General features: G+C 39.6%; 1 non-coding gene across 1 annotated transcript; it reads left to right on the top strand.

The window, feature by feature from the left end:
- Positions 1–2,517: 2,517 nt before the first annotated feature.
- On the top strand, positions 2,518–2,625 carry LOC134361385 (U6 spliceosomal RNA). Its single transcript, XR_010021414.1, has one exon. It is a non-coding gene; the product is annotated as a U6 spliceosomal RNA (small nuclear RNA).
- The last annotated feature ends 20,713 nt before the right edge of the window (positions 2,626–23,338 follow it).

Raw genomic sequence — 23,338 nt, 5'->3', positions numbered from 1 at the left:
ATTTTATTTCTCTACCATGAGTAGTGTGTTCCCTATTCAAGAGGTCCAAGATGTTTCATTGCTATGTCTATATTTCAGGCAATGGGATGGAGGAAAAAAGAAGGGAAGAGAATTCTCTTTCCTTTCAAGAATCTCATCTGAAAGTTGTACTTATAACTTCTGCTCACATCCCATTGACCAGCTTTATTGCTTGATCACAACTAGCTGCAAGAAAGGCTGGGAGATGTAGTTTTTGTCAATCTAGTAGCCTCTGTCACTGTACAAACTTCTACACTAAAGGAGACAGAAAGAACAGATACAAGGAATAGCTAAGTCTGTTACACCTATGACATCCCATTTGATTCTTACAATGATTTCGTGAAGTGAGGATTTTTATCCCAAGTTTACACATAAGAAAATTAGGCTCAGAAAGCTTGAATAATTTTCGTATCATTACCATGTCAAGAATTATTAAGAATCTGGAACATTTTTAGGCTAACAAGGTAGCCTGCCACAACCGCATGGATACTTGGAGAAGACAAAGACTCTTGAGCCAAAGACAAAGGAGTTTGTTGCTCATGGCACAGCAGGTAGCATAAACTTCATGTTCATGTAGGGTTTTGTCCTTTAAATCCTATGGGGTGATATGGAGTGGCCTAGGTAACACTGCACACACACTGGGTTTGCATCACAGGTGAGGAACCCTGAGCTTAGGAAACCCCAATCTTTTAAAGGAACTACAAGGAAATATGCCCAACCTTTGCCTTGGTAGGAAACATTTTCTTTAGTATCATGGTAAAGAAACAAATCTCTCTGCTCTAGAGACAGACACTATCTCTAACCTCCAAGGTATTCACTGTACAAACATGCTTGAAAGATAGTCCCAAGTTGAAAGTCTCTCTGTTGACAAGGCATGCAGAAATGTGACAGACCCATAGAGGATTTTCTGCCAACATGGAGAATAGTCTTGCTATTTCCATTACAATAAAGACATTTCTTCAACATGCCTCTCATGTACCTTGACCATACCTCCATCAAGGCAGTTCTTTCTTTTTATTGTAATTGTTTATACCTCTGGCTCTCCATACTAAAATGTCAGTTCCTTAAAGGCAGCGCCATGGCTTTCACTTGTGTGTTCCCAGCATCTAACACATTGCTTGGAATATGGAACATGCTCAGTAACTATTTAAATGAAGTTTTCTGATCACAGCATATTAGAATGAGGTTTACTTAACAAATCAGTAAGCATTATATGTTATTGAATTCACTCAAGCTTCCCTTTGTTATTGAATTTCACTCAAGGATCTTAGGGTGGATGGTGAATTTTCATGATTCATTTCTGAAATACCACTCCCCTAAACACTGTATTTAAAATATCACTCTAGATAAGTCTTCACAGCACTTATCAATATCTCATATTTGTCTGCTTGTTTATTTAGGTGATTATTGTTTCACTCTACCTCTAGAATATAAACTTCATGACTTCAGGGACACACCTGTCTAGTTCATTACTATGTCCCTACAGCCTAAAACAGTGTCAAGACTATACTAGGGGCGTCATAAAAGTTTTTGAATGAATGAGTGAGTGAATAAATTCAGCAAACATTTACTAAGTTTGAACTATTTGCTAGGAACAAAACGTTCTACAGCGTCTCAGTGGCCCACAAAAAATACTGTTACTTTAGTTGGCTGTAATAATTCTATACCAGGGTTGAGCTGAGTGGCAGCATCACTGTTGATGGGGCAATGAGCTTCCAATCCTCACTACAGATGTTTCACTCCTGGCTTGGGCTGAGCTTCCCACACTGCCCTTCTCTGGTCTTGCCAGCTAAGCTGTCCTGTGCCAGGGAGCAACTCAGTGCTCTTTCTGCCCAGAGTCCTCTCCTGGCCCCTAGGATAGGCATCCTGCTTATTGGGAACTCTCAGCTGCCATCAGGTAACCTCAGGAGACCCTTCTGATCCATATTGTGGGTCCCACAGCCCCAAGGACACCATGCTCTGCCGTGATGCTTAGCCCTTTGTTTATGGCTCCCTCTCACCTCTGCAGTAGGTAGACCCTCTCTCACCTTTCCTTCACCTTTCTTCTGCCTCTCTGTGATCTCCTGTCACAATCTTGCCAATAAAATCCTTCCTTTGAATCCTTTGAGAAACTCTATCAAGTGTCCCAACACTGTTCTCTGAAGCAACATGGTCCAATTCAGGTGGGTCAATTTGTTTGGTAAAGTGTATCAATGCTCATTTTATTCATTACTCACCCCCTTCCAAAAATGATGTGAAGCAGGAAAACATCAATATTAAACAACAAAAATAGTACAATCCCTTTGGGGGATGATTATTAGAATTCATTTAAACACTGACAAATATTGATATCAATGGTGAATATGGAGATGGAGCATGAGGTGAATGACCAGAGGGAAATTACTGGTAGATTTAGTTTTTCAAGGCACTATTGATTCTGAATGAATTATGATAGGAGAGCTTTGTATGGGAAGTTAGATTAAAGGCCAAATAGTCATAATAAGTATCAAGCATTTTCTTGTGCTCTCTTCGGCAGCACATATACTAAAATTGGAACGATACAGAGAAGATTAGCATTTTCCCATTTTTATAGATGAAAAATTTACCACAGAGAAGTCAAATCATTTACCCAGAGCCACAAAATAAGCAAATGGTAGAGCTTGAATTCAAATCCAGGCCTTCTGAGTCCATCTCCATTGTGTTTCTCTGCTTCAGAGGTTCCCGGAGTATCGAAAGTGGGAGAATTGAGCACAGTATGAAGCTATGTCCAAGCCGGAGGCGCAGAGAGCCACGAGGACAGTGTAGACCCTGATGTGCAGGGTATTTTTTTGTGTATTTTAATAATAAACACAACAAAGATTCAAGGTTGAACATATCCCCAAATGTCTCATCCATTGATATGTATGCCAATTTAAGATTTTTAATGGAAAGCAATTTATGTCCAGAACTGTGCCAGTTATAAGAATCGTCCAAATATCAGTTGTGTAATTTTCATCAAAGAATGAGTGTCGAAAAAAAAAAAATCTCCAGTAAAAGATCTTTGCAAACTCAGAAACACATTTCCCTTTGAATTTCATTAGGAGCTGGAGTTAAAAGGAAGTATTTTTTAAAGAAATAAAATAAACCTGAATTAGATGACTTTTTAACAGAATTCAACAGGTTCATTTATTTTGAGTTCATGTTTGCCTGTGTAATCAATAGAGTATTATTTATGATAGCATCCAGAAGAATAGGGCCCAGGGGTTGGTTTTATTATGGTACATGAGTTAAAATTAATTTGCCATTATTCTGTACAGTTATCCTTAGTCTTTCCCTGAAGAATTTCAAACTCTCTCTCTCTCTCTCTCTCTCTGCTTCCTTCCTTCCAGAAGAAATGTAAGAAATACTTTTCCCTTATCATATCCTATCACTGAGAAGATGACCAACTTCTAGTTTTACAGGTAGGAAAGATTAAAAGAGGAGAAGAAAAAGCAAGCCTAACTTGCCGGGCAAGTAAAATGTACGGTCAATAGATCACTCTCCTGATTTGCTCGCCTCTGAGCCACCTTTGCGCCTTTGCTCATGCTAACCCCTCTGAATGGAATGCTCTCCTAAAAGTCAGTCCACTGACTGCCAGCCAGCCCCTCCACGCCCATGTCATTCCTCTAATTAGACGGGCTTTTGAAATTTGTAGTCCCCTTTTGTATGATTGCCTTCCTCTGGCTTATGGTAAAGCTACACATTTTCATCTGGTCTTATATTCCCAATGAAATTTTAATTGCCTTGGGAACACTGATTGTGTTCTATTCATCCTTACACATGGTCAGGTAATTGAACCCTGTCCCCCACACATGGACCTTGTCAAAGGCAAGGGAATTGGGTACGAGGGGAGGAAATAAACCATCATGGACAAGGTTTAGCAAATGTACAACCTGGATTCTTCTTCTTAAGGTTGTGTAAATGTTTTCACACTGACTCTGCTGTTAAGGAATCTCAAGGTCTTGAACACATCACCAACCTTCTCTAAAACTCCATTTCCTCGTCTATAAAACAGAGTCTAATAATACCTGATCCCTTACTCCTTTTGGAAAGTCTCAAAGACTCTCTTCCTCTCTAGGAAGAGCACTGAGGGGCCTTGAAAAGGCTGGCTTGAAAACCCAAAGCCCCTCAAGCAGCAGGTGAAGAGTGCTTGTCTTTCAGCTTCCACGATCAACTTATACAATCGACTGGTAAGACACACAGAGGCAGAGGGATTAGATGGGATTCAACAGGAGAGTTAGTCATTTACTGATTCCCGACTGCTACATTCTTGTTATCACTGTCACTATGATATGCGGCCAAAACAGCTGCCTTAAATCTTAACCAGGCTGTCTGCAGAAGGGATCCCGGTGCTGAGCCCTCCAGGGCATGGACTACCCACCACAAAAGTGCTGCAAGAGCCCCACAACGGGGGGCAGGCAAGGGGTAGCAGAATGGCTTGTTCTTCCACACAACGAGAGCAGTTGTGTGTTTGTTCATTGTCTGTCTGTCTGTCTGGATATTTGTTTTATAAGGTTCCATTTGAAAATAAAAGGTTTTATTGCTATAAAAAAAAAAATGTACGGTCAAGGCCCAAGCAAGATGATACTGTCTACATTTTACAGATACTCAATACCTCTTTTCCACTCTTAAGGGACTAGGAAGTTGGGAGAGTTACAGAAAACAAATAAAGTATTCGGGACCCTGAGTGTTCCATTCTGGTGTTCTAAAGTATAAGAAAACAAGTGATTTAATGCCCTATCAAAAAAGAGATACCATTTCAACTTAAACGGAGCTTTAAAAATAAAGGCTCCTTTACTTCTATTCCAAGTGGAATGCTGAAATCTACATTCTCTTTTCCCATTTAATGGAAGTCTGGCATCAAAAATGCAGAGTTAACTCTAGCACTGTTGCCATGTATTCTAATAATGCATTTTACAAACCAGTGAGATCATAGAATGTGCAGTGGAATAATATTTTGTTTGAGCAAAAGACATCCTTCACCTGGTATGAAATGACAATGCTACATTCTGCTTCAAGAAAAGTGATGATTCTTGGGCTGTATGTACGGGTTTGGCCTTAATTATCCTTATTCACCACACTAAGAAATTACTCCAAACCTAAACTGACCCAATAGATAGAAGCATGCTTAAAACCACCAAGAATAAAATTTATAAACTTACTTTCTAATTATCAGAAAATATCTGAGAAGGAGAATTGACTCCAGAGACATAAATGGCTTAATGGAATAATTAAAATTATAATTAAATAAAATCAAGCCATCCTGGGCCTACTTACCTCTGTAACTCCCTCTAGGATTATTGTGTCATTTGGGGGAGGCGAAATCACTTTTTAGGATTTTCCAATGTAAGGTCCTCCAGACTTTCAGAGCCTGAGAAGAGGCCACAAAGAAATAAATACCAGGGTAGACAGGGCTGACATTACACCCCTCCCCAGTCAGTCCCACTTTACCATTGATGGCTGTGTGGCCAGGGAAATTGACCTTATACCCTTCATCCTCAGTTTCCTCATCTCCAAAATTTCTGGGACGACAAAAGCATGCATCACAGAGATGTTATAAGGGTTGAATGATACCAAGTATACTAAGTGCTTGGGCATATTTGGTATTTAGTAATATAATATGAGTAATGCATCAAACGCGGGAGTAAAGATTATTCCAGAACAGCTAAAAAAAGATGACGATAGTAAAGGCACTAAGCTAGTGTTAATGGTAGAAGAGTTTCTGTATAGAGTTGGAAGCCAAAATTGAAAACCACCCCCTGAAAACTGACTTTGGGGCTCTGGGAATGGAGAGAGGAGCTGAGACCTCAAGCAGCTTCCTCTCTCTCCTATTAAGTAGACACCAAAAAGCCTGCTGTAGGTAAGGAATGCAGTAATGAAAATGAGGGGAGGTCTAGTGAAAAAAGGGGTTTCCTTTCCATGGGCCACACAACCTATTCTCCCAGCTGGAAAGAGACCCGAGGTCTCTAGCTTCATATCTGTTTTTTATTGTTTAAAAATCAATAGCTACCACACTAACTAGGATGGCTAATAAACACAATAGCAGAAGACAACAGGTGCTGGCGAGGAGATGGAGAGATTGGAGCCCTCAAGCACTGCTGGTGGGAATGTACACTGTGCAGCCTCTTCGTAAAACAGCTTGGCAGCACCTCGAAAAGTTAAACATAGAATTACCACGTGGCTCAAGAATTCCACTCCTAGGTATAGACCGAAGAGAATTAAAAAAAGATATACACACAAAAACTTGTACACAAAGTTCATAAACACATTATTTATAATAGCCAAAAAGTGGAAACAACCCAAATGTCCGTCAACTGATGAGTGGATAAACAAAATGTGGTATATCCATACAGTGGAATATTATCCAGCCATAAAAAATATCAAGTATTCACCTTGAAAACATTATGCTATGTGAAAGAAATCAGACACAAAATATTACATATCGTGTGATCCATTTACATGAATTGCTCAGAATAGGCAAATCCAGAGGTAGAAAATAGATTAGCGGTTACCAGGAGCTGGTGGAGGAAGGTGATGGAGAATGGCTGCTAAGATGTATGTGATTTCTTTTTGAGGTAATAAAATGTTCTGGAATTAGATAGTGGTTATGGTTGTACAACTTTGTGAATACATTAAAAACCACCGAATTACACACTTAAAAAAGGTGAATTTATGATATGTGAATTAGAGCTCATTAAAAAACTACATGAGAAAAAGAAATCAATACCCTCCTTAACAAATTAAATTCAATTGAAGGCAAATGGGAGCCTAGGTTTTACAAATGCTTTAGTGAGCCTACGCGACTCACTAACTCCTCTCTGCTTCTCCATTTTCTTCATCTGGAGGAAGAAAAGAACAACACCTGCCGCCCACATTTATGATAAAACCTGACTATATTTTTGCAAAGTCTATGTTTTCCAGCAAAAGGTGATATGCAAATGCAAGGTATTGTTATTATGAAACAGACAACACTGAACACGAGGTAGCTTTAAATAGACTCACAATGTGGCAGTTGAATCTTGAACATCTGTGCAGATATTCGTTTCTCACAGCAAGGGCGTGGTCCATCTGATGCACCATGGCTCCACGTGGGTCGTCACGTGGCCAGGCACACACACACAGCTTTGGGATTTAGGCTCTAGGTTATTACTTCAGTCATCATAGTGGTCTGAATATTTACCTCTGTTTCCAAAACAGATAGTCAACACAATGTCAACTCCAACGACCCTTCTAGAAAATAACGTGGAACATTCCTCATCTCACTGGGAAGAAAAGTGGTTCTTAAGAGATGCAGTTGAAATCACTTTTGGTATAGTCGAAAGGATCTCAATCCTCTCCCTTCAGATTTCTTTTAAGGCCATAGGCAAAAAGAATAAGATTCTGAAATGTGGAAAGGGTACTCTATCCCGTTTTCTTGATAGTAATATCCATAGTCTAACCTTTTACCAAAGGAAGGAGCAGTCTTAGAAGTGCATTGAATCCTGAATTTCAAACTGTCGTTGAAAATTGCAACTTCCTACCCTTAGTTCATTTTAAACTCAATGCTTTTCTAACAAAATAATCTTCCTGCTCCTCATCCATGATTTACACAGATGCATCTAGGATTCACACAGTGTAGACAGCAAAGCAGGGACAGAACCACAGTGTACTCTACCACACCCTTTCTCTGTCCCACTCCTGCCCTTTACTACTGAGCAGGGATACAGGCACCTTGGTAATGTGGAGAAACACATACCTGCTTCCTTCATCCCCCCAGTCTTGCCTCAGAGCCACCTGCTAAAGGAGAGGTAAAGCTGAAATGTGTGTTGGACTGAAAGGCCCTGGATCTAGTGACCCATCCACTCCACTCCAGTTCTTCCTTTCCTTCAAAACAGCTAAAGAAGTAGAAATGAAAGACGGGCTAAGATTGATGTGGAAATCTGAACATACATGATGAAGTCGAGGATTTGTGTCTTAAGGAAAGTCTCTCTTCCTCTTCCCACGTTCTCATCTCATTTCACGGAAGAAGGAATTTCCACCAATACTACCTTCTCAGAAATACCATAAAGGAAATATTCACCCTTCTCTGTCCCTCCTTACTTGCTCTTCCTTATGGAAATGGAAGTGATTAATAATCTGATTGGTTAATTTGCCTCAAATCAGAAGACTGGATCCTGCTGCCATCTTGGATACCTGAAAGTAAATGGGGGACTAGGTTTTTACAAATGTTGGGTATCTGTGTTCCATGAGGATGAACATCCTCTGTGCTTCCAATCCTCATGTGATAAGCAGACCAAGGACTGGGTTTACCAGTTGGAGATGAGAATACAGAAATCAGGGGCAGAGGAGAAGATGGAGAAAGAGATGAGACAGAGCTATTCTTGATTATGTGACTTGTATATAATTTGTAAAAGATTAGGTTCAACTGCATTGAATAAACACCCAAATACTTGTGGCATAAAAAAAATACAAGCTTACTTTTCTTCCCCCAAAATAAGATTGAAGATAGGTAAGCCAGGACTGGTAATGTGCTCCACAACCATCAAGACTAAGAATCTTGCTGTATTCAACTCCATATCCTTAGCCTGTAGCTTCTGTTTTCAAGGTCACTTCAAGGTTGCAAGATAGCCACTGTAGCTCTAGACATAGCATCCATGTTCCAAGCAATAGGAAAGAAAGGGGGCCAGAGCAAGGACCTACAAAACCAGAGTTTCCCTGGAAGCCCCACCCACCAACTTCTGCTTTCATCTCATTGGCCACCTCCAGTGCAAGGGAGGTTGGTAGTCTATTAACTGGACATAGTGCTGGCCTAAATAAAATCATATGGGGTCACAGTGTATTAGTAAGGAAGAAATGGAAAACGACTGACTAGTTTCAGGGGCCAATCAGATTAGGCACATCTGCTCCTATGGGGAGGAGAGTAGACAATGGAAAAGGAAGTTAAGACTCACTCCACAGTGTATCCATGAGAGAGCAGAAGAACTGCAACATTTTCTTCTTCCATGATGTAAAGGTAAGTAGAAAATCAAAGGAGTTCTCTGAATAAAATAGGACCATCACTCCATTACACACACACCTCTGTGCACAGACACACACACACACATATATTTGCAAAAATGGGCCCATTTTCTATGGACAAATGCAAAGAAAGGAACATGATTAGGGAGAAAAATGCTTCCCTCTACAGTGATATCTTCCAATCAAATATCATTGTACAAGTGGGGGGGTGGGGGGTGGGATGTCTGTGAGTGTGTGTAATGGAGTGGTGGTCCTATTGTATTCAAAGTCTTCAACTTTCTACTTACTTTTTACATGTATCAATACGAGTAAGTAGAACCCTACTGAGCTCCCATTATAAAAAGTAATAACCCAAGTTAGGACACAGTTTGTTCCTATGCAAGGACATTCCCAAAGAACAGATGGAGGGCAGTATTTCCTCTGGGTACTATCACTAAGTTAACTGTCAGAATTAGTGCTGTGGAGGGAACAGCCCATGACAGTACGGGGCATTACTGTGGAGGCCAAGCTTTAGGGAACAATGGGATGAGGACAGACAGGCCGTCCGGAATGCTGCCCAGAAAAATTCCCACCACTGCCAGCTTCTGAACTGCCCATGGAGGGGGATTTCTGCTGTTACACAATCAGCTGGTTTATCTCGCCCTACATGGCATGTCGAGAGAAGGCTTTTTAGGAACCAACTAAAACAGCTTCTCCAGCTGCTGAAATAGCAGCTTTCATAAATATGTAGTTGAAAAACTAATGGTAAAGCTTGGACTATTGGTTATCCTTTTCAGGAAAATGATGGATTATATTATAAACAAAGAATAATAAAAGTTTCTGGGAAAAAATATACTATAAAAGTTGCCTTGGCACTTTTTGGAGGAAGTAATGGGACCCTGTTATGAGCTTTTTCCCAGAATTTAAGGGAGATTACTTTGTAACTCTGTTAACACAGACACTCTAAATTGTCATTACTGGAAGTGAGGTATACACACACACACACACAAACACACACAAATGCAAAAGCTGACCCATTTTAAAATGGGCAAATGCAACGTCAAAAAAAATTTTGATTATAGACTCACAACGGATGATTGATTCTATATTTTAAAAATGACGCAAACACTTATATCTGTCTAAAAGTGATTTCATTTGAAGAAAACTTAGTTGATGAATTTTAAGGTTGTTTTTTTACTCCCACTGGTTTTCAATAATTGTTAACTCAACCTAGGTGTTTTTAGAGTATCAGCTCTTGAACTCAGGACTCTCATTATTGAAGGCATAATAGCGAAAGTCCTGCTTTCATGTACTTTAGTGTCCTCAGAGACTACAATTGCCAATACAAATGTAATAAAACAAATCTCACTGTGCTGTCTATCCCTGATAACAAATACCATATGCAAATCCACTTGCAAAGTGCTGTCTTGCAAATATTTCCTTTAAAATACTCTAGACTAGTAGCTATCTTTTGAGGTGCTCAGGAAAGGGGAAAAAAATCCATCCACCTCATTATGCCATGACAAAAACTATTAGCCAGCTAATGGTGTTTCTAATGCCCCTGTAGCTAAGTGTAACTGGGTGATCAGTTCAAACTGGGTCTATTGTTTAACTATGGCCTAAACTTTCTTGCAGATGGAGTTGAGTTAAAATTTGCATCATGAAGCCTGGGCATGTGCAACAGAAGAAGATTTGACCTCCAAATAACATCTGGAACCAACTTTTCTCCCCAAGGAACCAAGGTGGCCAGGACATGACTGGAACCTGAAACATCAGAGCAATTTCAAGAGCAAGGGGTTCATTGTCCAGGCAGTTCCAGCACTGAAGCTCACCAATCAAAACCTGCCCCACCAGTGCTTCCGCATACCAACCTGATCTTCTAACCCATAAAAGTTTAATTCAATCCTGGATCAGGGAGACAGATTTGAGTTTGCCTCCTGTCTCTTTGTTGGCTGGCTTTGCAATAAAGCTCTTTCTTTTCTCAATGGCAAGGGCCAAGCACTGGCTTCTATGCATTTCAAGCAGCAAACCCTTGCTCAGTAACATAAGCATCAGAAATTTGTGTCGTTAGTTTCTGGGGTCATCTCAGTATTCAACTAGTGTGACCCATCGCAGGCCCTGGTGCTTTCTTAACTGTTCTAGAGGTCAGCAAGAATTAGTGCTCTCAAGCTTTTTCTTGGTTGTACCCAAGATTGTTCTCAAGCGTAAGTTAACTAGCTCAACTGTAGGAACAAGTATGTCAGAAGTTTTCTTCCCTGCACTTGGCTAAATCCCAACAGCCCATTTGTGAAAGGAGGGGTTTGTGCAGATGTAATCTGATGAATTATTTCAGCAAATTGATTACTTTTAAGAGATGTCCCACCTCTAAAATGCACGTTCAAGGGAACTCAGTAATACCAAGAGACATAGTGAGTGCTAAGGTATAGATTTGTCTGCAACTGATTTAGAATTGTCTTCATTTGCTTTCTGATATGGGAATGCCAGGAAGAGGTCTGAGGCTAGAAGGTGAAAGAGATTGTCAGTAACAGAATGCCAGCTCTCTCTTTCTTCCCTGGAAATTGAGCTGTCAGCAGCCAGTTCAGAGCACCCAAGTGAGAAAACGACCATGTATTTTATTTTTAATGGAAATGACTTAAATAGTTACCTTGCAAGAAACATGTTTTAGAAACTGAACTCTCTGAGCTAAGCTGACTATGCTTAAGTGGGCAAAGAACAGATGGTCAGCAAATTTATTACTGGTTGCACCACGAATTAGACGTGCGATCCTGATCAAGTTTCTTAACCTCTCTAAACCATAAGTTTGCTCATCTCCAGATTGGGAGTCTTGCTGGTATTACAATTAAAAAATTATCTATATGCAGCCCTACAACAAAGAGTAGAATACCTAACAAATGTTATGTGTCCTTATCTCCCCTCAAGAGGAATATTATTCGTAGATCAGAAGATAATATTAGTAACTATGATAGCATGCTCTACCAAGCCAAGTTTTACCTCTGACTTATCAAATTATTTATGTAATGGTTCTTAAATCAGAATCACATGGAAATCTTGTTAAACGCACATTGCCTCCCCATCCCAGGAGGTTCACAATCAGTAAGTTTGGGGAAGAATCTGTATTTTAACATTACTTATTACTTCAGAGTACGCCAAAGTTTGAAACCCTCTATGTTAGGGGCTTGTCAACATAATGACAGAAATTAGTCATTTTGATTTACTCTAATAACTTTATTATTCAGATTAAAAGATACATCAAATCAGTTAATAAAATTTTACAAATATAGGTTTTTTAAAACCCTGTGTAAACATTGCCTGAATCTCTTAGTGTTTCAATTTAGCTAAGCCATATAGTAAGTAGAAACTGTGAATCTTCCTGAGTTGGAAGATGTAAAATTCTCGTTCAAAGTCATGCTTCTCTGTGAAACTTCTCAGTGGGATTAATCATGTCTTCTTTGGTTTCTTGGCTCTTAGCAAATTGTATTTAGATTCATTGTATACATGGCCCCTCCAGCTGTGAGCTTCTTGAGGGGTGGACATGTCTCTGTCTTCTCTCTCCTTCAACAAAGTACCAGTCAACAGTAAGCATTGACTACTTACGTGCTGAATTTCACTATAAATATCTTAAAGTAATTTGCACTCACTTTATAAAATTAAGAACGCATAGAAAAATTTAGGTGTAATTACTGGTAACATTTTGAAATATTTCTTTGAATTTGCAAGTACATTGAACTCTGTTTCCTAATCTCAAGGTATTTCTCTCAGGAAGAAAAAGTGCAATGATTTGCTTGAAAACTTACCCTTAATTTAGATGTTGATTTAGCGTCTTTTATAAACACCATCCCCTCTCCTTTGCTGTGTAATTGTTTTTAAATGGATTGGCAATGGATGAATGAATAATAAGCTACTCCTCTGGCAAACATTTAAAAACACCATGCAAACACATATGCACACACACAAAACAAAAGACCTTATTCCACATCCATTTAGTGAGCCTTTAATTATTCTTTCTAAGTACACAATATTATAAAACATAAAACACAATGCAACCAGTTTACCTCCTGCTGAAATGGCATGAGGAAGATTCTAGGGGAACAGGTAGTTGCATACTGACTTGTTATAGGCTACACTAGCAGAACAGCTCTAAGTGGCAATGAGCCAGTGTTGAGCAATGGCTTTGTGGGAGCGGGCAAGACTGAAGTCGTGTTGGGATGTAAAACTGCAGGGGCTGCAGGCAATTTTTTTAAAAGACACAGTTCTTTTTCTTGGCATGCATTTTTGTGAGTTCTCTCTTTTCCCATGGTTAGTTGATAGTTTGAACCTTGGTTATGGGGCAAAATGACATTATTTACATAAAGTGTAAAGTTGTTTTCCAGCCAGCCTGGAGCTGCAGACTTCCACGATGTCTCCCTTGGTTTCCCAGTCGCTAGGAAAGACATCAGTGAAGCTATGCCGATTCCACCCCTCCCGCAGGACCGTGAGATAATATCAAGGACAGGAGCAGAAACCAGAAGGAAACTTGGTCAGACTCTGCACCTGAGACCCTGCATGAAGCCCTTGCTGCTCATGTCTCCTTCCCTCCTGCTTTTCATTTCCCACGTTGCATTCCCTCAGCCCTCTCTTAAAAAACCCCTAAGTAAATCTGAGTCTTTGAGATGGCTTTAATCTGGCCCTTCCCCTTCAGGTTTATTGGAGACATGGGTTAGCCCAACATCTCTCCTCAGGTTACCAGTATTCCTGAAGAAACGCTGACTTCCATTTTTACCAACATTTGATTTCCGAGTGGTTTATTTTTGAAAGGGGGCAGGCAGCTGGACCTGGGTGCCCAATAACAAAAATTTTGGCAAGCCCAGCCAGGAGTTGAGTGGCCCTGGTAACAGCTTCCCTAAACTTGTCCCTGTCCTTAGGGAGCGCAGACTGTGGCGAAGATAGATCCACGAACAACTAATTACCAGGTCAGGAGAAAAATGCTGCACGAAAGAATATACAGCTGTTTTATGGAAATGAAGAGAAAAGAACTGCCTGGAGCCAGGTTTGACAGACTAGACAACATTTGAGTCTTGAAGGATGAAGAGGAATTCATCCAAAGATGTTCCTAAGGACAGGTATCAAGTTTATGGAGTTTGCTTTTCAGGTAGTTCAGGTTGACACCCTTAAAAATGGGCTCTGAAAAAGTTTAACAATAAAATTTATGAACTGATGGAGGATTGGGGAGTGGCATAGGCTTCAGTAGATGTTAACAGCCCAGCCAATACGTTTAGACCACATAAAATCCAGTTATGCTCATGAAAAGGCAGGCAGCAGGATGTCCAATTTAATAGGAGAGAGAAAAAGAAGGACACATAAAACAGGAAGGATTTATTCATTTTCCCCAGTAAAGACTAAGCCCTTCTATGTGCTCTCGTTAATTCATGAACTTTCCAATTCATTTTCCAGGGAATCATCCCGCTGCTTTGAAATAGCTGTTACAGATAATCTTCAGTATTTTATTTAGGCCACATGACCTTTATTTTTATTTCTGCCTCACTTGGCTCAATGTCTACCATTTGTTGGAGTCATCAATTGGGTATTTAATTACGTTCCTTAGCGACACCTAGTGGCAGAGACCGGAACCAAGGGCTATTTTGACAGTGGAGTTTCTGTCTCTTTATCTTCAGCTTCAGTCCAAGAAAGCCCTCGTAATCCAAGGTCTCTTTACAACCCATCTCATCCTAATGGTACTAAAGGAAATCCATGCAAGCATTCTGGCCCAGAAAACAACTGATTAGAGAGAGGAAATGAGGAAGAGAAGAGCAAGGGAGGAAAACAGCGAGGGAGAGGACTGAATGTGAGGGTGGGCTAGGATGACAGAGGACACAAAATCAGCAATGAGGGCTTTTATTTGTACTTATTTATCTGGCCATATTTATATCAGGAAATAGAAAGAAAGGTAGGCCACCTCTTGAGTCAGAAGATGCAGTGAGAACCAATGACAGTGAACGAGAATGGCTCAATGTTTTGTTTCTGTCTTTTCCACTCAGATTTGGAAGGGTAGAATAAACGTGTTTAAGATGATTTTGAAGTCCAAAATATATCCAAGTTTAGATATTTTTTTAACAAAAAGAGATAGTTCTTATTGTCATGAATTATAAAATGCCTTTTCCACTTCTCAATTTCTGATCTGTTCATCCCTGCTCCATTCATCTGATTATATCAACTTTTTTTTCCCCACTAAATGGACCTATTGGGATGAGAACATTAATTTATGAGCTAGAATTGCTTTAAAAATAAGGTGATGATTTACTAGCCCAGCATGCACTGTCAAAACAATCTATTAACTAAAGTAACAAAAAATACATAGTAATTAATACATTGATTTAAAAAATTAAAACATAACAAAAATACTAGAAGACCATGTGAGTGCATGTGACAAGTTTAAACAAGTTGAAGGTACCGATCCTGGACAAATTCCATCCAAGGATTCTGAGTAAAATCACAGGGGAAACCACTGCGATATATCTTCGAGAAAACACAGTGAACAGGACCAATGCCAAAGCACTGGACTCAGAAAACTAAAACAGATTTTTAAGAATGCAGACAAGTAAGCCCTCAACTCTCAACATAATTCTGGAGCTGCTAACTAAGCCACTGACTCTCCCTGCTTTCTAGGATCCAACTTTCTTGCCAACAACAGGGTTCACTACCTACAAGTTGAGCCCCCTTGAGTCTCTGAGCCCATAGAAACTCTACTGAAACTTAAGGAGCTCCTTGCCCTTGGAGGTGGCATCCAGAGATGGTGTTACACAAAGTGGCCCTGATTCTGAGGCTCAAAGACCTAGTAGGTTGCCTTGCTCCCAGGCTCCAGCCATGACACTGGCCAACCAGTCTTCACTCATCTGTTGTTTTGCAGTGCTTGTCCCTCTGTCTGAAGTGTCTACTTAATAACATTGCTATTCACCTTCCAAGGTACAAAGAGACTGTCACCTTTTTCTGAGACTCTTTCCTTAACTTCTCCTCCACCTAGTTATTCATTCTGTTTATTGTACTTCTATAGAAATATGTGCAGATTTCTACCATTCCATTGCATTGTAATAATTTGTCATGTCTATTTTTTCTATTAAACTATGACCTCCATGAATGGAGTCAAACTATGCTGCCTTCAACTACCAGTCCAGCCTATTTAATTAATTGAGATCTAGCATGCACTGTGCACTGAGATGGGCTACAATGTTGAGTAAGATACAGGTCTGGCCCTCAAAGTGCTTATAATTGGTGGGAAAGACAAGTAAAACATTATGTCATTTTGTTATGTTCTAGTAAATGCTAAGATTGAGGTGAGCACAGAATTCTTCACAGAGTTGGTCCACTTGGTTTACAAGAGAGTCTGGGAAGGCTTCCTAGAGGAGAGGCTGGGGAAGGAGATGGAAAAGACATTCTGAGCAGTGCAAAGTCGTGAACCTTTGCATGATGTGTGCTATCACACATCAGTTCTGGTAGTCTTTCTGCCTCTGGTCCACACCCTTACAAATCCATCCTCCATATTGTCACCAGAGTGGCCTTATTAACATGCAAATATGAAGGTCTGTTCATGCTCAAGTTTCTTTAATGGCTCCCCGTTATCTGTAGGACAAATCCAGCTCCTTAACACAACCTGTACATCCCATCTTACCTCACTCAGCCTACATGCCTACCCTGGTACAGTGGCTGGTACCAAATATTTTCTGGTGAACAAATAAATGAATAAATGGTTGAATAATCCTCCCATGTATCACCCTCACAGGGCTTTATAGGTGACTGAATAACGTTAAGGTAGCAAAGGGTCAAAAATGTAATAATAAATAAAAATACATTTTAAATTATTTATTTATTTATTTGGAACTCACTTTGTTTTGGAAATGGCTTTAAGTATCTGGAATATTATTAGTACTCTTAACTTTTGTTTTAAGCTTCCCTTTTTTTTTTTTTTTGAGATGACTGCTAAGGGGATCTTAACCCTTGACTTGGTGTTGTCAGCCTCTCCCAAGTGAGCTAACCGGCCATCCCTATATAGGGATTCGAACCGTGGCCTTGGTGTTATCAGCACCACACTCTCCCAAGTGAGCCATGGGCCAGCTCTAAGCTTCCCTTTTTTTTAACACCATAATGTACTAGGCACCTTTCATGCATTTATCATAGTAAGAAACTATAAACACGCAATGAGGAAGGTGTTATAGTGACTTCATTTTTCAGATGAAGAAACTGAAATTTAAGGAGGATAAAGGACTGGCAAAATGTCACAGTTCAGCAACAGAATCTAAATTTGAACACACCACTATCTGACCGTAGCGTCCATGTTCTGAAATACCCAGGTTGTGCTGAACAGATGGACTTGATGTAGACCTCACGTGGATCAGAGGAAAGGAGAGGAACTAAGGCTGTTTAGGTTATGATATGAGGACTTGCCCCCAAGGGGGCAGCAACCACAACTCTAATCTCTGCTGCCCCAAACCCAAGCTGCATTCAAACCAGAATCAGTATCAATATGCTGGTGACTCTAATCCAGTGCAGGATGGGAGGCATTCCAAGTACAAACTGTCCTCAAGTTCATGCTAGTATTTGGGTCAGGGCTTCAAGTGACATATCCGTGTCAAGTGGCATCTCCAAAGTGAACTGGGATTATGAGACCCAAGATTGGAGACACAGGAAGAGCCGAAGGATAGACTGGGAACCAGCACCGCCCTTCCCCTTACATCATCAGGCCAATTTGGGATTCAAGGAACTGCATTAGGGCTTGCAATCAGATGGGATAGGGATGAGTCTGAATCAACAGTGAAAGTGTATCTTTGGCTGAAAAGGGCTGAGGAAGGCACAGAATGACAGTGCAGATTCTTGGCATTTTAGCCAGGATCTCCCAAAAACCCATGAAATATGACAGTGGGATTTCAGGCAGGTGTGGGAGATATTTTGAGGAGAAAAGAACCATTCTATGGTGTCCTTAAATAATTACCTATCTTAGGAAAACCTTCTGTTACTTGTAACTTCACAAGTGGGGCTGAAAACTGCCATATTAAGACCATATAGCACCATAGCCAGATGCTACAAATTATGATCTGCTATGTTTTCAGTTTTAAGAGCAAAACTTCCCACATATATTACTTCAATGCATCATGCTGGGTGGCATAAATTTTGCATTTTAGGTATGCATACAGCAGCAGCTTCTATTCGTATTATGCTTGTCTATAAAATTTTATAAGCAGGCCACATATTTGTCCTTTAATTCAATGTCTCTTATTAATTAAAAATAATCAAGTAATTTGATACCAAGTAAATATAATTTTAACTCAAAATAAATTTGTATCTTTTACTTTCTTGAATACTCTACAACAGATATATCACTCATTCTTTTTTGTCTTCCAAATATGCAAACTTTCTGCATCTAGGACATATTGTAAACTTGTAAACCACATTTGACAGTACAAGAACAAAAATCAGATGCTTGTTATTACTCAACAGTCCTACTTTCAACAGGTTCCTTTTCCTAAATGATAATGGGCAAATAGTAATCATTTGTTAAATACTTTTTGTCAAATGGTTAATATTTTCAAATATCACATGGTGAGAGGAAACAAGAGAGAGAGAGAGAAGGTGCCAGGGTCTATTAAACAACCAGCTCTTGCGGGAGCTAACAGAGCAAGAACTCACTCATTAATCCCCCCCTACCCAAGGGAAAGTACTAGTCAATTCATGATGGATCTGCCCCCATGACTCAATCAGTTTCCAACACTGCCACATTGGGGATCAAATTTCCACATGAGTTTTGGAGGGGACAACACATCCAAACTCCATCAACCTTGTACTTTCCAATTGTGTTATAAAAGTAATTACATGCTAAAATAAAAATATACATTATTACATTATATAAAGATTTAATACCAACCCTTAAATCTCCTTACCAGCAAAAGATAATATTGTTTTATTTTCTCAGAATGAAATCTGACCAGTGCTATTTTTTACTATGGAGTTATTTTGAGTGAAAGCTTGGTTGGATGAGAGGTAATATGCAGTTGAAGTATTTTGACACCATCAACATTAATAATAGCAATAAAATTCATTAAAATCAATATATAAATATACTGTGAAATGCCTCAGAATAAGATGGGTTCGTAGATTGATGGAGGAATGATGGGTACATAGGCGTGATCACGTGAGCAGAGTGAAACACTCATGGAAGGATTGAGGTGGCGGGCACACTGACAGGGCGGGCACTCTAAAATTCTTTCAACAATCCTGTATGTTTTTATGTGTTCATAATAACATGGTGGAAAAGAGAATAAACAGAAAATGAAACAAAATAGCTCTATACTTTAAAAGATTACTGCATGGGATTTCTTCAAAATTATTTACCAGATATCTATTATCAACAATTTAAATAAAAATCAAGAAGGGTTTCAAGAGGTCTTCCATAATCCTGAAAATAAATCAACACAGGATGATTTTTTAATAAAAAATAAAAGGAGATATTTATTTTAATATCTCAGAATGATTCAGGTAATTCAAGAGTACTTCAAAAAGGTCATGGAAAAATAGAATTGAAGGATAATCAATGACCTTTTTGAGGTATCCTAGTAGATATATAACCTGAATTAAGATTATAAATATATTTACTGGAATTATTTTGAAAGTTCATATATATGTATGTATATTTGCATGTATATACATATGTGTCAGAGGATGTGGAGAATGAAGAGGAGTTAGAGAGTAAGAGAAATGAACTATGAAAGAGATTGCAAATATTTAAACAGGTCTGAGAAATGAAGTTTGACCATTTTAGGTTAGAAAAGAAGCCAAAAAGTTATGCCTGAAATATGTTGAAAAAAACCCAGGATGGATTGTTTGGTATATGCAAGATGAATATATCGATATGCATGTTCCGTTTCACTACAAGAACTGTTGGAGCTGGGGGATTTAATATTGATTCGTTCTCCCTGGCAGAACCACTGGGATGGCTCTAAAAAGACACAGATGCTGGAGGGAGCACCCCTCTAAGATTCTAATACAGTCAGTCTGGGATGGGACTTGGGCATCTGTATTGTTTTTAGTGCCAGAGGAGATTCCCGTGCACAGCTGGGTTTGAGATTTCCTCACCCCTTAAGGTACAGACAGCAAATTATTTCTCAGTCATGAGATGGACAGACCTATAAATTTCTCTTTAAGTTATTGGTCCTTGCTGTGCTCTCCTCCCATTCTGTTCAGCTCCATTCTGTTAGTTGAAAGGATGTTATTTTCTCCAAGGTTCCAATAAACCATCATTTCACACTTGAAGAAAAAGCATTTATAAGATCTAATTGTGGACTTTAAAAAAAACTTGAAGTAGAGAAGAGGAAATTGGTTTTACAGGGTTTGCAAAGGGGACTGGCAGGAGACATAAACAGGTAGGGAGAGGGGAGGAGAGGGTGATACTGAGTCACAAAACCCCGGTGAAACACGTATTTCATCATTTTGAAGAACTTTCCAAAGACTTGAGGTAGACTATCATCAGCTAGCCAGGTTCAGTAGGGTGAAGTGTGATCATCAATTCCAGTGTGCCCAGGAGAGTCCTGGTTTGTGACTATCATGCCACCATAGTTATTAATAATGCCTCTTTTCACTCTTAAAAGTACCCTGGACTTTAGACAATAAGTTACATGGCCAGTCACCCTAAGGTTAAGGAAGCGTGGGATCAGATCATAAATATAGACTTGGCAAGTTTTTTAACCTCACACAGCCTTTGTGCTTTCATTTGTGAATTGAGAATGTCTTGAAGGTTGTGAGGGTTGAATTCAGTGGTCAGGGTGAAGTGCCTGGTCTTGAGTCTAGTGCAGTGAGCAGGCTCGGTGAGCAGCAGTGGATCATGTGGTTAGTAGAGCAGGCTAGGAAGCTGGTCTGCCTGGATTTAAATCAAGATGCCACCACTTCGAAGCTGTGTGACTTAGAACAATTTTTGTATCCTGTCTGTTCCTCAGATTTTTCTCTGTAAAATGGATATAAGGAGAGTTCCTGCCCAACAGAGTATGTTGGAAGGATAAAATGAGGTAGAATATACAAACTGCCTTGAACAATAACTGGCACATAGTAAATACTCAGTAAAAGTAATATATTATTATTAATCCTATAAATTTAGGTTTTTAATCTCACCCTGTGGATAAATGATATCTCACTTAATGTGAAGGTGTCTCTTTGTGATATAAAAATACTTAGGGTAAAATATAAAACGTCAGCTTCTATTTTGACCTTTGCCATTTCACCATTCTATTATTTTGCATTTGCAAATTATAACCATTATTTTTTCTGCATGAGCTCTCAGAACATGTTCTGGACTGTTTTCTTGCTGTCATTACTGTTCTAATTTCCATTCTGGGCAAGTGGGACCCCAGGACCACATTGGGACATGACATTGGGTTTGCCTTCTCAATGAGATGAAGGGTTGGGGAAGGAAAAAAAAAACATAGATCATGTGTTAAACAAGACACTGTGTCCAGAAGCTAAAGAAAAATGGATAGCAAAACTTTTGTTTCAACCAAGCTTTCAGCCCAAGGAGCTGGAAAGAAGCACAAGATTGGGGTGTTAGCAAGAAAAGAGGAGGAGGTTTAGAAGTTTTTATGAAAGCTTCCAAACTAGAAGTTCATGACTAATATATCTGTCCCTTAAAACAAGATGGTAGGCTAATATCACAGAATGGAATAATTCTTATTTATTCATATGCATATATCTTTCAATTCAGGCTCAAGTGGGAAACTAATAAAATTAAACATGGTACTATGGTCTGAATGTTTGTATCCCCCTCCCCCCACCCTAAGACCATATGTTGAAACCTACTTCCCCATGTGATGGTATTTGGAGGTGTGGACACTAGGAGTTGATTAGATCATGAGGGTGGAGCCCTGGTGAATGGGATTAGTGGCCATATAAAAAAGGCCCCAGAGAGCTGCTTTGCCCCTTCCATCATGTTGAAGTCACAGGGAGAAGATGCCATCTATGAACCAGGACACTGTCCCTCACCAGACACTAAATCTGCTAAGTCCTTGACATTGGACCTCCTAGCATCCAGAACTGTGAGAAATAAATGTTGTTTATAAGCCAACCAGATTATACATATTTGTTATGGCAGCCCATATGGACTAAGACACATGGAAATGTTTAATTTGTCTTGCAAAAAAATTTTGAATTGTTTTATCAGCTCACACCAAACTATCTATATACCTACTTCTACTGAATTACTAGTTACTGTAACCTGTAACTAGTTTATTGAATGAGCTGAACTTGGTAGAATGCAAGCAAAAAGCAAGTTTTTGTTTTTTAACTCCTCTCTCAACTTGTTCTTCCCCAACCCCTGGATGGTCACTCTCAGACAATAAATCTTAAGTTTCTTTTTCAACACATGGACACACAAATCCAGCCAGCATAATATGAAAATTTCAAACTCTTATCCAGTTTAAAACATTTCCCTTTTCCTGGTCTGGATCTGCTCTATGCTTGGGAACCTGCCAAAGGGGAAGTGAGGCATATATAGCATGTTAGTTAAGGTTCTTTGACAGATAAGCCCTGACATGCAATGGCTTAACATTGTGGAAATTGAGTTTTTCTCATAAAAAGTGAAATCAGCTGTAGTGGGGTGGGGGCAATGTGGTGTTGGGGGTGAATTCCAAAGTTGCCTCAGTCTTAGTTTGGACTTCCCAAGAAACAGATCCTAAGACAAATATTTGAATAAAAATAGCTTTTGTTGGGGAGGCAATCCCAGAAAACCAGTCGGGATCAGGGAAGTGAGATGGGGAAGGTAAATTAGACAATAAAGTTTACACAGTTATTACCATGGGAGTTGAATCCTTCTGGGAAATGGCATAGAATATGTGCCTCAATGTTTATTCATCCAGGGTGAAGGAAGCTGGGATACTTATCCACTGACTTCAGTCATTGGCTTACGGTTGTGCCCATACAGAGGGAGATGCTAATTTCCTGGCATTTCTAGTCTGCCATATATATGGGCAAAGAAGGCTCCAGTGGCCAGACAGAACCCTCAGGCAGACAGATTTAGGTTTAGGATAATTGTGTATTTAAATAGTAAGGGCTGAGGGCACATGGGTAGGGCATTTATAGTAACTCCTATACCCTGGATATCAACATCCAGCTGACAGAAATAGAGAAAGAACATGGCAGATTTTATGGAGGTTAATGTGGGCCAGGATAGGAAGTGACACATTACTATCACCCACATTCCACTTAGCGGAACTCAATCACATGTCCCCATCTAGGTGCAAGGCACTGTCCTTAGAAAAGGTAATCTGTTAGGCAGTCACTTCCCCGCATGAGATATGTACTCGTGGACGTGGCGCACAATCCATGACGGACTGCCAGCTGT

Source organism: Cynocephalus volans, chromosome 12, assembly GCF_027409185.1.
Source record: "Cynocephalus volans isolate mCynVol1 chromosome 12, mCynVol1.pri, whole genome shotgun sequence".
Lineage (NCBI taxonomy): Eukaryota > Metazoa > Chordata > Mammalia > Dermoptera > Cynocephalidae > Cynocephalus > Cynocephalus volans.
Note: the sequence above shows the minus strand (reverse complement) of the source record. Positions and strands in the feature narration are given on the sequence as shown.